This window comes from Rhineura floridana, chromosome 15 (assembly GCF_030035675.1).
Source record: "Rhineura floridana isolate rRhiFlo1 chromosome 15, rRhiFlo1.hap2, whole genome shotgun sequence".
Lineage (NCBI taxonomy): Eukaryota > Metazoa > Chordata > Lepidosauria > Squamata > Rhineuridae > Rhineura > Rhineura floridana.
In genome coordinates, this window is record NC_084494.1 from 7593672 (window position 1) to 7609014 (window position 15343).

Consider the following 15343-nt stretch of genomic DNA (forward strand, 5'->3'; position numbering starts at 1 on the left):
TTGCGAGTTTGTATGTAAATTTACTATTAGATCTTTATGATGGCATTCTTTCTTAGTAATAACATCAGCTAATATAGAAAGCAAAGAATTCGACTCAGCCACAAATTTAGAAATTTGGATTAAAGATTGAGTCACCATTTGGGGCCAGTTTTCATCCATCATAGTGCCTTGTTGATTATTTACAGCTAGATCTTTTACCTCTTTCTGAGAATGTCGAGATTCTAAGGAGTTAATTTTAAATTCTTCATAGATAGATGAGGATTCAAGTGGCGGCATTGAACTGGAAACACTTACAGCTGAGATATTAGTTTCCCTCCCCTGTATTGCTGAGTCAAAGAAAAAAGAGTTTTCCTCAGCAGCTGTTATTAATTCCTGGGCCAAATTAGGCCCCGTCGATTCCTCAACATTTAGAATCCATGCCAAAGAATTATTTAACATCCAATCATTAACATCACTGTTATTGTTCGTTGTAGTTTCCATCTCCTTCCTCTGCCTCACTTCCTTTGTTGTCTCTTTTGTATTGTAAAAGTGTGTTATCTTGGTCTGCATTCCTTTAGTTTGTAAAGAATCTGTGTCAGTGCACAGTTCTATTCCAAGCTCTTTACATTTTTTCCTGGTAAAAACCATCCTTTTAACTTTTAACTTTTAACTTGGTAAATGAACTTCGACTGCGGCTGCAGCAGGACTAAAAGCTTAATGTCTCTTAAGATAACACAGTCGAAACAGAGATCAAGTTCAAAGGGTAAGAATAACAAAGTATTTATATCCACAGGGATTGATGAAAGCATAGTCTAATATAAATCATGACAAGCTTTTGTTAATTATTTGTCAGTTGTCTAATCATTAGAAGCATTTGTTTGGATGCAGATCTTTACCTTTGTGGGAGTTTTAGATCGTCAGGCGTGCTCCCCACTTTGTGTAGAAGTTCGGCTTTTTTTTTTTTTAAGTCCTTTAAAGTTGGCGAGTTAGGAGGGTTTTCCAGATATCAGTCCTTAACTTCAGTGCGCCAAAAGATATGTAGTAATAAAAAAACTCCTACAAGGGCCACTCCGAGCAAGACAAACACGTCTCTACTAGGCGGTGGCCATCTTTTCTCGCTTACAGATGACCTGAAAACAAAACAGGACACATAAAGAAAGTGGAAGGAAGGCCAGACCACAAAGAAAGAGCACAGAAAGGTATCACGGAATTGCAGGGATGGTGTCAGGAAGGCTAAAGCTGAGAATGAGCTGAGATTAGCAAGAGATGCCAAAAGCAACAAAAAAGCTTTCTTCAGGTACATCCGTAATAAAAGACAGAGAAAAGAAATGGTGGTACAGCTACTTAATGAGGATGGCAAAATGACAACAGACGACAAAGAAAAGGCAGAAGTGCTCAATTCCTACTTTGGCTCAACCTCCTGAAAAAGGGTGTATGACCCTCCTGGGAAACATGAAGTTGAAGGCGCAGGATTGTAGCTTGAGATCGATAGACAAACGGTAAAGGAATACCTAATAACTTTGAATGAGTTCAAATCTCCAGGGCCCAATGAACAGCAAGTATTGAAGGATCTGGCTGAAGAACTCTCGGAACCACTGTCTATTATCTTTGTGAAATTGTGGAGGATGGGTGAAGTGCCGGATGATTGGAGGAGGGCTAATTTGTGTCAATCTTCAAAAAGGGCAAAAAGGAGGAACCTGGGAACTACAGACCAGTCAGCTTGACACTGATCCCTGGGAAAATTATGGAGCCGATTATAAATTAGTCAGTCTGTATGCTCCGTGAAAACAATGCAGTGATTACTAGAAGCCAACATGGATTTATCAAGAACAAATCCTGCTGAACTAAACATCTCATTTTTTGATTGGGTAACCTCCCTTGTGTCTACAGACCAGAAGGGAGGGTAAGGTAATAACCAAGGCTGAAGGGAAACAGTAACAAATGGTGGCAGCGGTGAAGAGGAGAAGATAACATTATAAGTATCCAGAGCAACCCCGAGTTATGAGTTATCTGCATTGATACAAGGGGGTTGGGAACAGCATAGGCACGCAGTCACGAATGTAACCAGATAGAGAGACTCAGGCAAGGTCTCTGGGAACACTGGTTGTAGAACGTGACTAGTGGTGCTGCCTAGCAGGGGGATCTATTGAGATCTGTGCTAGAGCGGAGAGAGAAACCATAAAAAAGGACAGTCCGGACTGGTGGAGTCCCTGGTGGTGCCTAGTGAAATACTGTGGACATAATATATCTCTACTTCAGCAAAGCTTTTGACAAAGTGCCCCATGATATTCTGATTAGCAAGCTAGCTAAATGTGGGCTGGATGGAACAACTGTCAGGTGGATCCACAGTTGGCTGCAGAATCGTACACACAAGAGTGCTTATCAAGGGTTCTTTCTCAAACTGGGGGGAAGGTACCAAGCAGGGTACTGCAGGGCTTGTTCCTGGGCCCAGTGCTCTTCAACATTTTTATTAATGACTTGGATGAGGAGGTGCAAGGAATGCTTATCAAATTTGCAGATGATACAAAATTGGGAAAGATAGCTAATACCTTGGAAGACAGAAACAAAATTCAAAGTGATCTTGATTGGCTGGAGCATTGGACTGAAAACAACAGAATGAAATTTAACAGGGATAAGTGCAATGTTCTACACTTAGGAAAAAGAAACCAAATGCACAGTTATAAGATGGGGGATACTTGGCTCAGCAGTACGACATGTGAGAAGGATCTTGGAATTGTTGTTGATCACAAGCTGAATATGAGCCAACAGTGTGATGTGGCTGCAAAAAAGGCAAATGCTATATTGGGCTGCATTAACAGAAGTATAGTTTCCAAATCACGTGAAGTATTGATTCTCCTCTATTGGGCACTGGTTAGGCCTCATCTTGAGTACTATGTCCAGTTCTGGACACCACACTTTAAGAAGGATGCAGACAAACTGGAACGGGTTCAGAGGACAAGTAGGATGATCAGGGGACTGGAAACAAAGCCCTAGGAGGAGATTGAAAGAACTGGACATGTTTAGCCTTGAGAAGAGAAGACTAAGGGGAGATATGATAGCGCTGTTCAAGTACTTGAAAGGTTGTCACACAGCAGAGGAACAGGATCTCGATCATGCAACAGTGCAGGTCACGGATTAATAGGCTCAAGTTGCAGGAAGCCAGATTTCAACTGAACATCAGGAAAAGCTTCCTAACTGTTAGAGCAGTACGACAATGGAACCAATGACCTAGGGAGGTTGAAGGCTCTCCAACACTTAAGGCCTTCAAGAGGCAGCTGGACAGCCACCTGTCAGGTATGCTTTAATTTGGATTCCTGCATTGAGTAGGGGGTTATACTAGATGGTCTCATAGGCCCCTTCCAATTCTATGATTCTAAATGTAGAAATGTTGCATGAATTTGAGCAAGATTCTGATCTCAGCTGCCTCTGCCTTCTCTTGCCCATTATACACCTTTGTGCTTTTAAGTAGGGGCAGAGAATGTGGCAGCAAATGCTGGCTCTGCACTACGGGCAAGAGATCTTTTATCCATCTATGATGGCAGTGCAGTAAAGAAAAAAATTGCTACATTTGCAGCCAACATTTTAAAAAATATCCTTAGACACAGAAATCCACTAGCCTCCCCTTTTTTCAGATGCTGGACTTTGAACCTGGGACCTTCTCTACTACTGAGCTATGGATAAAGAATAAAATGAGAATGTGGGAAGTTGCTTTATACTGAGTTAGACTATTGGACCCCCAACCTCAGTATTGTCTACAGAAAATGCTAAGCCATCAAACTGAAGTGATGCACTTTATAACCATTGTTCCAACCTTATACGCAAACGTTTGAAAAGATACTTGGAAACTTAATAAAATGGCTCATTGAGGAAACTCTGAGAACAGTTACTTATTATGAAATTAATTATTAGACACAAGGAAAATTATAAATGGTTGCAACTTAATAACCCCATACCTGAATAAAGAATTAGCAATTTCAGGAGAAGGAACAGTCTATATATACTTATATTGTAAAAAAGCGGTCTGTCTTCTTCTTGAACCAAGACTGGTGTTTAATATAAGGTTGCCAGGTGTCCGGTTTTTGCCCAGAGACTGTGGATTTTTTGGGTTCTCTCCGGAACTCCGGGTGGGTCACCTTAATCTCTGAACTCTGAGCTTTCATTTTAAAAAAAATTAAGTTTCTAGGTGCTCTGGTTCCCGAGAAATACACCAAAACATCACCCACCGACCCACCCTGCAACTTCAGTTAAATGAGCTTGTAGCTGGCCACTCTAAACCCACCCTTTCAGGTTTGTAGCCTATAACTGAAGTCAGGATTGTGATTGATAAGGTACTAACTAGAGCCCTTTGCAAGTCAGAAAACTTGTTTTTTCCTGCCTTTCTGGAAATCTCATCAATTGTGTAAGTATATAGCTTTCAGTCTTTTTCTCTCTTGTGTGCAGGAGTCAAAGAAGTTTAAATTTTTCTGGGCAGTTGAAGAGGTCACTGTTCTGAAAACCTTCCCAATTTGAAGCTTTAATCCAGTACTTGATTTTCTGGGAATAAAGCTGCAATGTTAATCTGAGAGATGGTGAGTAGCCCATGGTCACCCAGTAAACTTTATAGCTGATTTCCATTTTAAAAAAATAATTAAAAAGATGTACATGCAGGCAAAGTTTATGAAGTAGATCCACACAATATATTTAAAGCACATCCAACTTGCATTTAAAGCACATGAGTTCCCCTAAAGCATCCTGGGAAGCGTAGTTTCCCCCTCACAGTTATAGTTCCTGCCACCCTTAACAAACTACAGTTCCCATGATTCTGTGGTGTGATTCATGTGCTTCAAATATGTTTTGAATATGATTTAAATGAATGGTGTGGATGTGCACTAGGTATGATGTGCATTCGTTAGTGAATTGAAAATAACAATTTAAAAAAAATTAACAGGGGAAGGGTTGTAGCTCAGTGGTAGGGCATATACTTTGCATGCAAAAGTCCAAAATTCAATTTCTGGAAAAGACTGTTGCCTGGAATCCTGGAGAGCCAATGCTAGTCCATGTCATCAGTACTGAGCTAGATAGTACCGAATGGCCTGACTTGGTATAAGGCAGATTCCTTTGTGCGGAAAAGAGGAAAGAGACCCAAGAGCCACAGTTATTCCAAAAGTTATGTTTTTTATTTACATTTATATACCACTTTATTGTAAAAAAAACTCAAAGCAGTTTACAGAAAGAATTAAAATAATAAAATTATTGGCAAAAACAGAGACAAGTATTTAAAAACATTCAAAATAATAAAACCAACAATGAGTTAAAAATAGATAAAAACATAATAGCTTCTACCTGCCTGGGTAGGCTTGCCTAAACAAAAATATTTTTAGCAGGTGCTGAAAAGAATACAATGAAGGTGTCTGCCTAATATCACTAGACAGGGAGTTGCAAAGGGTAGGTGCTGCCACACTGAAGGACTGATTTCTTACGAGAGCAGAACAAGTACTATGTGGCACCCATAGCATGGAAAACACACCTTGAACTTGGCCTGGTAGCAAATCAGCAACCAGTGCAGATTTCAGAACAGAGGTATTATTTGCTGATAGGGTCTCACTCTTGTCAGCAATCGTGCCACAGCATTCTGCACTAACTGCAGCCCCTGGGTCAGGTTGTGCTGCATGGGGATTTTTGTGACCTTGGCTTACTGGCTGCAAGCATTGTTTTAGTTTTGGTTTTTGGTTAGGAATCCTGACTGGTTGTGGGATGCTGTTTTCTGCCTTACTCAGGAATTTTGTTGTGGTTGGTATGGTATTGCCTTTAGGAAATCATCACAGTCTTTTCTTTTTCTTTCTCTATTTGCATTTCATTTGCCTTTATCCTCCCTCCCTTTTTTCCATAGAAGCAACAGCAGTGGTTCCATGCGCTCTACTCAACCCTCTTAAACCCACTGATGATGCACCTTTTTCTTGTACATACAAGTAATGTATTTATTTATTATTTAATTTATTTTCCACATTTCTGCACTAAACATCTAAGGCAGAGAATAACAAAACATAAAATTGCATGTTAATAAGACAAAAGAGCAAGGAAAAGTAAACAATAACTGATCATAAAGCATAAATCATTTCTGTTCACTCCTCCAGTTCTCCAACCAAAAAATGTTTACAAAAATGCGTATTATGGAAAAATGTGCATAAAATGCATATATTGGTGAAGATGACATACAAAACTGCATTATATTAGGGAAATTGCTTGCAGAAATGCATATATCCATCAAAACCGCAGACAAAAATATGTATATTAGGATAAATTGCACTAAAATGCTGAAGATTTTTTTTAAAAAACCTTGCAAATTGCTGTAGAAATATGGAGAACTGGAAAAATTAGAAATTGAGAGAATCAAAGCTGACATATCCTTCCATCCCTACAAGTTTTGCACACTTTCTTCCACAGATATGACACTTGAGGTAAAATCACCACTTGGCACGATAATAAATATGAACACTACCTTGAAGTAAGAGGTTAACTTGGGTGATTTTGTTATCTGTATGGGCCCAGCACCAAGGCTATGTAATCTTGGACTATAAGAGTTTGTACCAAAGTTTTATTCTTTCAAATGAAAATGACAAAACCCAGATCAATTCCGACAATTCAGTATTTATAAATCTCATAGCACAATCTTATCAGCAAGGGACTCGATCCTTTGATGGCGCTGCACAATGGCACTGCAGGCAAAATGAAAGAAAGTGATGAGGAGCAAAATGTGGCAGTGACTATGAGAGATGAACCAAAGAATTTGCTTAGCCAGTCAGAAAAAGCAAAGAGTGTCGGACTTCCGGGAAGGGTGACTTAGCCTGTGCCTGCTTTTGAGACGGGCTCCTGCCTCAAAAGAAGCTTATTCAGATATATCAGTCAGATTTTTTTTTTTTTGACTGATTAAATTTCTCCCGGGTAGGGAGAAACGAAGAGATTAACCTCAAAGCCTATTTTTGTTGGGACGACCAGATCTCATTAATTTATGGGACGAGGTCCAGCCGACGAAGGTGGGACGGATTTTCAACAACAAGCTCTATCTGATAAAGCGAACGTTCATCTTATCTTCTAAGAGAGAACGCACTAACAGGCAAGCACCCTTCTTTCTATATTTTTCTTTTACTTGACTTAAATTGTTGCTGTTTAAAAGAGATTTGCCAGATTGATCGGTTTTTGACATCTCACTGGGGAGCCATAACTTCTCTCTGCTACTCACTAATTAATAGCTTATCTCTGTTTTTGTTGCAAAAAGCTGTCCTGGATTTGCATTCTAAAGATATACACAGAAGAGGGATTTCTATTCCAGATTTTTATTTTGAAGAATATTATATTGTCTGAGACTACTCTCTTTTTGGTCTATTTTATTTTGACGAATCTGTTTCCTGACGACCGCCATTAATTGTTTCGATCCTGGGAACTGCATTTTGTTTACTTAAGCATGGAGAGATAAGGCTGTCTGCTCTGTTTATACTGTGATGTCACCAAGTTTGGAGTATTAACCCAATTGTTGCTGAAATAAGAAGTGGTTTTCCTATATTTTTCTTTTAAAATGGCAATTAAGAAAGTGGCTGAGAATCTGGAAATAACTATGTTTCAGAAAATAATGGATGAGATTGAGATAACGAAACAAAACCTGCGACAGGGTTGTAAGGAGCTGAAAATTGAATTGAGTAAAATGAAGCAGGAGATTAAAGATATAGGGGTCCCTGTGAGAGAGGTGACCCTGGAAGGGGTCCCTGTGAGAGAGGAGACCCCGGAGATTGGAACAAACGTGGAACAGGAAAAAGATTTGGAGTCTATGGACTTTAGAAACAAAATCTATTGTTTGGAGACACAGGAGATTAAAGACATAGGGGTCCTTGTGAGAGAGGAGACCCTGGAGACTGGAACAGGGGTCCCTGTGAGAGAGGAGACCCTGGAGACTGGAACAGGGGTCCCTGTGAGAGAGGAGATCCCGGAGATTGGAACAAACGTGGAACAGGAACAAGATTTGGAGTCTATGGACTTTAGAAATAAAATCTATTGTTTGGAACTCAATGTTATCTCTGAAGAAATTAATGAAGATTCTAGAGATAAAGTTATCAATGGCATGGATAATCTTCTGGACTGGAATGATGTGATGGAGCCCAATATAGAGAAAATCTATGGAATTAACTGCAGCCATGTGACAATGGAAAAACTTTCAAGAGATGACCCAGTGTATTTTGAAAAAAAGAACAGAGATATGATTTTACAGCAGTATTTCAGCAACCTATTCAGAATGGATGGCAAGAAAATATTTGGGATAGAGGTAATTCCCATCAGACTCTTACTATATGACTATGGCTTTGACAGCAAGATTATTATGGAATACTGATAATGGAAGATTGGATACTGAAATTACTGGACTTAACAAGACTACTGAAGATGGAAGATGGAAAATGGAACTAATAGGGATAATAGAACAATGGCTACTGAAATTACTGAATCTAACAGATTCTGATGTGATGGATTAATTGAAATGTTTATTTTGACTATGGTTATGACAATAAGATTATCATAATTAGTAATGAGATGGATTAATCGATATGCTTATCTGGAAAAAAAAAATTGATAGATATATTTCTTAAAGAATTGAAACCTCTCTTTGACTTTTTGTGGAAAGAATAAAGTAATGTTTATGAGATTTGATGATTAAGTAAGATAACTACTGGAGGAAAGTGATTTTATAATATGACTTAAGAGACAGGATTGTTATATATTATAGACTTATAACTGATTTGATCTTTGACAAATGGGAAGTCAATATTTTACTCTTTATTTTTTATTTTTGTTTTTTTTTTCTTTTTTTTTTTTTGTTTAACTATTTTTGATTTTGTTTTTTGTCTTTGAATGTTTTATGATTTCGTCTTGTATGTTTTATGAAAATCTGAATAAAAATTATTGAAAAAAAAAAAAAAAAAAGAAAAAGCAAAGAGTGTCTATAAAGCTACAGGATTATATACCTGATATGGCAAAAAGATGTGATAATAAACCAGCATTTATGTAGGCCCCTTGTGTTTTCAAAGTGCTCACAAATTATTTTGAAGTAATACTTTATAAGAACTCATTTAAGATTGGGATAGTTAATACTAGTCTACCTCACAGATGGAGGAAGAGGCTGAGAGAGATTTTTTATTTATTTTATTTATTCCATTTATATCCCTCTCTTCTTCCCAGTAGGAGCCTAAGACTACGACTACCAAACAAAATCACAGCAGTTGTGAGATTCAAACCAGCAACCACCTCACAGATCAGAGCTCGTTTCCTTGGTCACCCCACTGCAAAAGCTCTTAGTGCACTTTCATAATGGCTCTGTTAACCCCCATTCAGTTTAGGGCACTGTTCCTCAAATTTTGTGTATGTGCAGGTCTCTCTTTTAGGGAGTGAAGATTCTTCAGGGGGTGGCATAAACATGAAGGATTGTCAGCATGATCACTATGTGGAAAATGATTTTAAATCCACAGAAAACTACTTTGTTAAAGGCCCACATCACTCTGGGAATTACCCTGAAGGTTCGTCCTTAGAGGGAGCATTGCAATACTACAGAATGATGTGTGTTAAAGTTCACTTAATAGAGTTTGATGTTTAACTTACTTGGGTAGTGTATCTAGGTAAAAGATGGCGCATGTACCCTCACCAACGCCCTAACCTAAAGAAGAAAAACAACACCATATAAGGGGAAATGGAAACTAGAAGGGTCCACCACCAGGAGTAAACGAAACCGCACGTATACGATTTCCTGTAAATGGGCTGATTTCGGGGAAATGGGCATGTGCTTATGCTATACTTTCTATACGTAACCTTCCTGTAAATAAAAAGGCTGGCTGCGTCCAGCTAAGGTAGAATCAGTTTGGCTGCTTCTCCACTTGCAAGTGTACTAATAAACTTTGGCATATTTTTACTATACTTGTTTCGTCGTCTCCAGGTTTATTGGAACCTTGTGATCTGGGAGCGAGCCTTAGCCTATCAATATTCAAAATATTGAGGCGTTATTGTTAACAACTAGGAGCTGAATAGTTTCACTTTCCTCAGCTGTACATATAGCAGGGTAGACGTGCATTAAATTGTGAGCTCAGTTCAATAAGAAACATTGGCACAGTAAGAGAGCATGTAAACTGTCAACTAACTAGTGCCTATGGTTTCTCCACTAGGTGGAGGAGATGGAATTGCCATATATGGAAGAAAAGGCGGAAACTCCCTTCTCCCCTTGAAGAACTCCTGAATCCAGTCAGCTGTGAGGTATCACCTCCTTTGAAATGGCACAAAATGGCTACCTGAGGGGGGATATCAGACTTATATATAAATCTTTTCAAGTCAAAGATTTTTTAAACAATTGGTTGAGAATGAGACCCCCACCCAGAAGGATTAAAGCAAATAAACTATTTGGCAAAATTAATTGGGGGGGGGAGACAATGCTCTATCAAATATATTAAGTTATAATACATATGAGAGAGTTTATTAGGCAGGTAGATAATACTATAAAATGTGAAGTGATGATTGGGGTGTCCATTTCAAATGATTAATGGTAATAAAATTTTCTCCTTATTTTGGGGAACCACATCTTTCAGATAAGTTAATACAAATATATGTTTTTGTATCTAGCTAAACCAGGTATTTCAAAATCTTTCTTATATTACATACAACTTCCTGCCAGTAGTTTTTGCCTCAGAAGAATTCCTCCAGTTAGTGATGCTGTATACTTAAATTGCCACTGATATATTTTATATAATATTAGTAGCAAGAATACTATGCACAGGATATGGGATCTTGCAGTCTTAAGCAAAACCACATGGCTCTTAGGGTTTGACAAGGGAGGCAAAAGAAGAATAGATCTGAACAAAAATGGGCATTGTTCAAATAGCTAATTAGTTATAACCACTTTTATGCCTTATAAGAACATATGATGATAGTCTTCCCCAAATTAAATGAATACATTTTAAATGACCGTGAATTATTTTCAAACGGAAATAAGCTTTTGTCCTTGACCTTAATAGCTTTTATATTTATTTTCTGCCTACTAATTATAATAATTTTATGTACGCTTGTTCAATCTTATCTTTCATTCAGTTGTTTAATTGTCTGATTGCTTAAATACCTAATTATGTAACTTGCGTTAACTGTTGTGCTGTTCTTTTGGATATCTTTCGCTTTGAATATAAATATATATATTTTTAAGGTGAAATAAATTTGAAAGATTTGTTGGGGTAAATCACAGCAGATCAACAGGGAATAATGCATTCAGACTTATGAGAGATGAAAGCATAATGCACAAGGAGGAATATATGATATCAAAAGAAAAAGAAAAACACTATGCCCAAGCAAAATTTAGGGGGGAATGAAAGGAACAGAGCATGTACAGGAAAAGCAGGGCACAGTGATTAAAATACAAATTAAACTGTATTAAAGCATCAGATGAAATTACTATTGCATGCAAGGATTACAGTGCGCAAAGTTATGAGCAATTTAACTATTATTTATCCCTTGCAGTGTTGTTGGTTCTGCTGTTGATTCAGTTTAATTTATGGTCTAATAATGAGTATGTATTATATGTTTTACTTCTTGTATTGAGCTGTATGTAATGTGCCCTTGGACCGCATAGTGAAGGGCAAGCTATAAATGCATATACAGTCAACTTTCGCATAGCCTATATTCCACCAGCCTACCTACTCGTTAGAGTCCAGACTTCCCTCAAAATTCCTGCTGATATATAGAGAGCAGTTTATATCCTTCAGTACATCCACACCAGACACATGGGGTGAGCTATATTTACCTTGGAATCCACCCAGACCAGAACATAGACAAGTAAAACATAAATGTCTTATTAAGGAATATAACATCCAGAACAAGTAATCATTTTGAACAGAATACTCATAGCTCTATCCTAACATCCTAACTCTTCTCCTTAAGAGCTATGCTCCTTTAGATATGCTCTCACTCTCTCTCATTTCATTCCTTGGTCTTTTCCAGTCCCTCTCTCCTTTCACCTGACATTTCCCACATACACTTTCTACCTGTTGCCCACCATTCCATTCCCTACCGTCAGTCATTCTTCTACTTACTCTTCTGTCACATGCCCCTCTTTCCAACAATTGTCTGAATTTGGTGACCTCCAAGAGGACGATTTTTCTGTAAAAATGAGATTTGCAGGTGTGACATGTGCAAACAAATTAACAGAGCATCCTGGGGGGGAGGGGGAAGTATTCAGTTATGGCCGGCACAATAGCAATGAGTTCCACTGGCCCATATTCCATTTGAGGGCTCATTTTGAGCAATTTCCCCCTAGATCAAATGGATCTTTCTGGAACTTATAGTGGGTGGGGAAGTACTAATTGAGGAGAGGTAGCAAAAACACACCGTGTAAATACATCTCTTCAAGCACTGGCCTCTAGTGTGTATGGGAAACATCACAATAGATCTTGGAGGCATAAAACTGGGAGCGCTCGTGTGCAAGTGCATAAACTAAGGCTGTGAGCACACTAGTCGCCTACATCAAAGTGTTTCTCTTGGCCGCACCTGCAGGGGGAACGGGTTGATCTGCTGATTAGCTGCAAAATCTCTTTGAAACTGAATTTTAAAGAAATGCACTGTAGCTGCTCCCCCCAGGTTTTTTGACTAGCGTTGTGTGACCCCATTTTCAGAAGAGAGGAAGAGATGCACTAGAACTGGCAGAACAGTGAGTGTGTCTCTACCCATAAACACAGAAACAGTGACCCACATAAACATAATGGTATGGCCAGAGTCTAAGGCAAACTTCTCCCTGCCAACTCATTTGCAGGAACACCACTGGCAATTTCTTCACAAGGCATTCTGAGTCCCACATCTAAGGTCCACATTTAATCTAGACACACCTGGTGCAATTTTCAAACAAAAAACATCCCTTTTAGGATTTGTATGACCATTGCTCAATGTTCAAGCAAGCTTGACAGTTCCTTGCTTTACTGAAATGCCACTTACATAATCATCTGGATCCCAAGTATCACGTATAAGCACAAGTCTGTTTGCATGTACCTTCAGCTGAAAGGATGCTCTGCGTCTTGGCAGACTGCAGATTTTAAGGTATAACAGAGCTCTTTGTCACAACTAGAAACAAAAATGTTGGAGTTTGAAGTGTAAAGGACTAATTACTTTTATGCTGACTGCTGTGAGGCTGATGTTAGCTAGATACTGAAAAAGACTTATATAGTGCCACAGTTGATTACTAGTACTCCCAAATTTGGTTCTTGATGACTTAAATAACACAAAAGATAAAACCTCGCTAAAGAAATCAGTAAAAGAGGCAACCTTTGTTTAACATGGGGAAGTTTTATTTGTTTTGAGTTTTTTTCAAAATGGAGGAAAGAGCAGGAGATGCACCAACATTGAATTTGCAAATTTGGTTTTTTTTTATTTCCTTAAGTACAGGCTACTTAGAAAGTGGAGAGTCAATATATTACCAGTCAGGCAGTGGCCAACCCTAAATGAGAGAAAATAAATGGGAAACCATGTATGCTTTTTCATGTATGTATCCAGCTTTTATATATACATACACACATAGACAGATTCCCTTTAAAAATACTTGATGTTAATATTGCTATTACATTATTGTGGTTTCTGTCAGCTACTGGACTTTTACTCATTTCCTGGTACCTCCTGGTCACAATGACTCCTTAATTCATTGTTGTGGTGGAAAATAATACATAATTGATGCAAATCAGAGGCACTGTGCAAATTTCCTTGTTTGGAGGATTTCTACCAATTGAAGAATCTCAGCTGTTCTCAGTTCATTCAGATGTACTTCATTAGGGTTGCCATGGGCCAGAATTTTCTTTTCAAGATTCAAAGTAAGTACTGCCCTGGTTAAGACACCTCATATAAGGCTTTCCAGAAAAGAAGCTATGCTAGTCTCTTACAGCAACAACAAAGAGTTTTGTGGCACCTTAAAAAGTCTAAACATTTTATTATAGCATAAGGTTTCATGGACAACAGTCCACCATCAGATACAAGAAGTATTATTCCTGAGTTGCAGATATAATATATACATACTTGGCTGGGGGTGAGGTGTAATTAATGAGGCCAGATTGAAATAAAATTCAGAAAACTACAGACTGGTGCCCAATCTTGAGCTCCTGCAGTTTCACAGTGATGACACAAGGTGGCAATCTTTCCTTACTCCCTCTAAAGTGCAGGATGGGAGCAAAGGTTGCAAATAGGTGAAATCAGGGATGTATACATTCTTACACATTGTAACGATTGATTGCAGGGTGGTTTACAATCCTTAAAAACACCAATGAAATAATAATATAAAAAAAGAACAAGCTGAGAGTATATTTCAGCTTGATCACTGAGATCATTCGGAGGAATGCTCTTCGTAGTCTCGTATTTCAGAAGCCTAACTGGCTTCATTTAGAGGCCAGACACTTAGTGCTGCTGGTCCCACGTGCAGGAATAGTCTTCCACAAGATATTTGGCAGACATCCTGGCTTCTGCTCTTCAGACAGCTTTTGAAGGCTGCATGCATACTGTACATTAAAGCACATTGCTTCCCACAAAGAATCCTGAGAACTGTAGTTTAAGAGTGCTGGGAATTGTAACTCTATGAGGGGTAAACTACCATTCCCAAGATTCTTTGGAGGAAACAATGTGCTTTAAATGTGCATTAAGTGTGCTTTAGATGTATGGTGTGTATGAAGCCAAAGACGTTTGGTTTAAACTTTTAAGATGAGTTTTTTATGATCATTCTGTATTGTTGTTAATGGCATTTTATCTCTTTTGTACATTTTGTTGTACCCTGATATTTTCTTTGAAGGACAGTCTGCAAATATTTTTATGAATCAATAATAGGTTCTAAAAACAGAAGGAAAAGGTTTGCCCACGCTGCTTTGGAGGGAGCCTATTCAAAGGACCCTGTCATATTTAGAGATGGGTGAACTCACACTCCCCTGAGATTTGCAAAAAATAATCCCCCTCCAAATTAGGGAAATCATGGAGTATTTTACCAAATTAATCCAAGAGTCTGAGGAAATGCCCGTGCTGACAGCATTCATGGTCCCCAAAACCTCACCAGCCACCTCACGAAACGTATCTCCCCTTCTCTTTCCTTGCAAGCAGTGGGACAACAGCAGCAGCAGGGAAATGAGAGGTAAGGAGAGTGAAGTATTCCCTTCTCGTCCTCCTTTTCCATGCCCCTGATAACAGTGTGTCAGAGAATGCAGAAGTCTCCATGTGTTGCCTGCCAGAATGAAAGGATCTGTCATTTTCAGTTCTCTCAGTTTCTCATTTTTCCAGTCATAAATTCAGTTCTCCACATTTCTGCAGAAATTTGAGGTTCATTTTTTAATCCTCATGAAAATTCATCAGCATT

At 38.5% G+C, this 15343-nt stretch overlaps 1 long non-coding RNA gene across 1 annotated transcript; it reads left to right on the forward strand.

Annotated features, from left to right (window-relative positions):
• The first annotated feature begins 630 nt into the window (after nucleotides 1-630).
• Nucleotides 631-11038, forward strand: LOC133370512 (uncharacterized). The gene is made up of 4 exons (XR_009759142.1): nucleotides 631-742; nucleotides 4420-4547; nucleotides 5849-5927; nucleotides 10155-11038. It is a non-coding gene; the product is annotated as an uncharacterized LOC133370512 (long non-coding RNA).
• Nucleotides 11039-15343: the final 4305 nt, after the last annotated feature.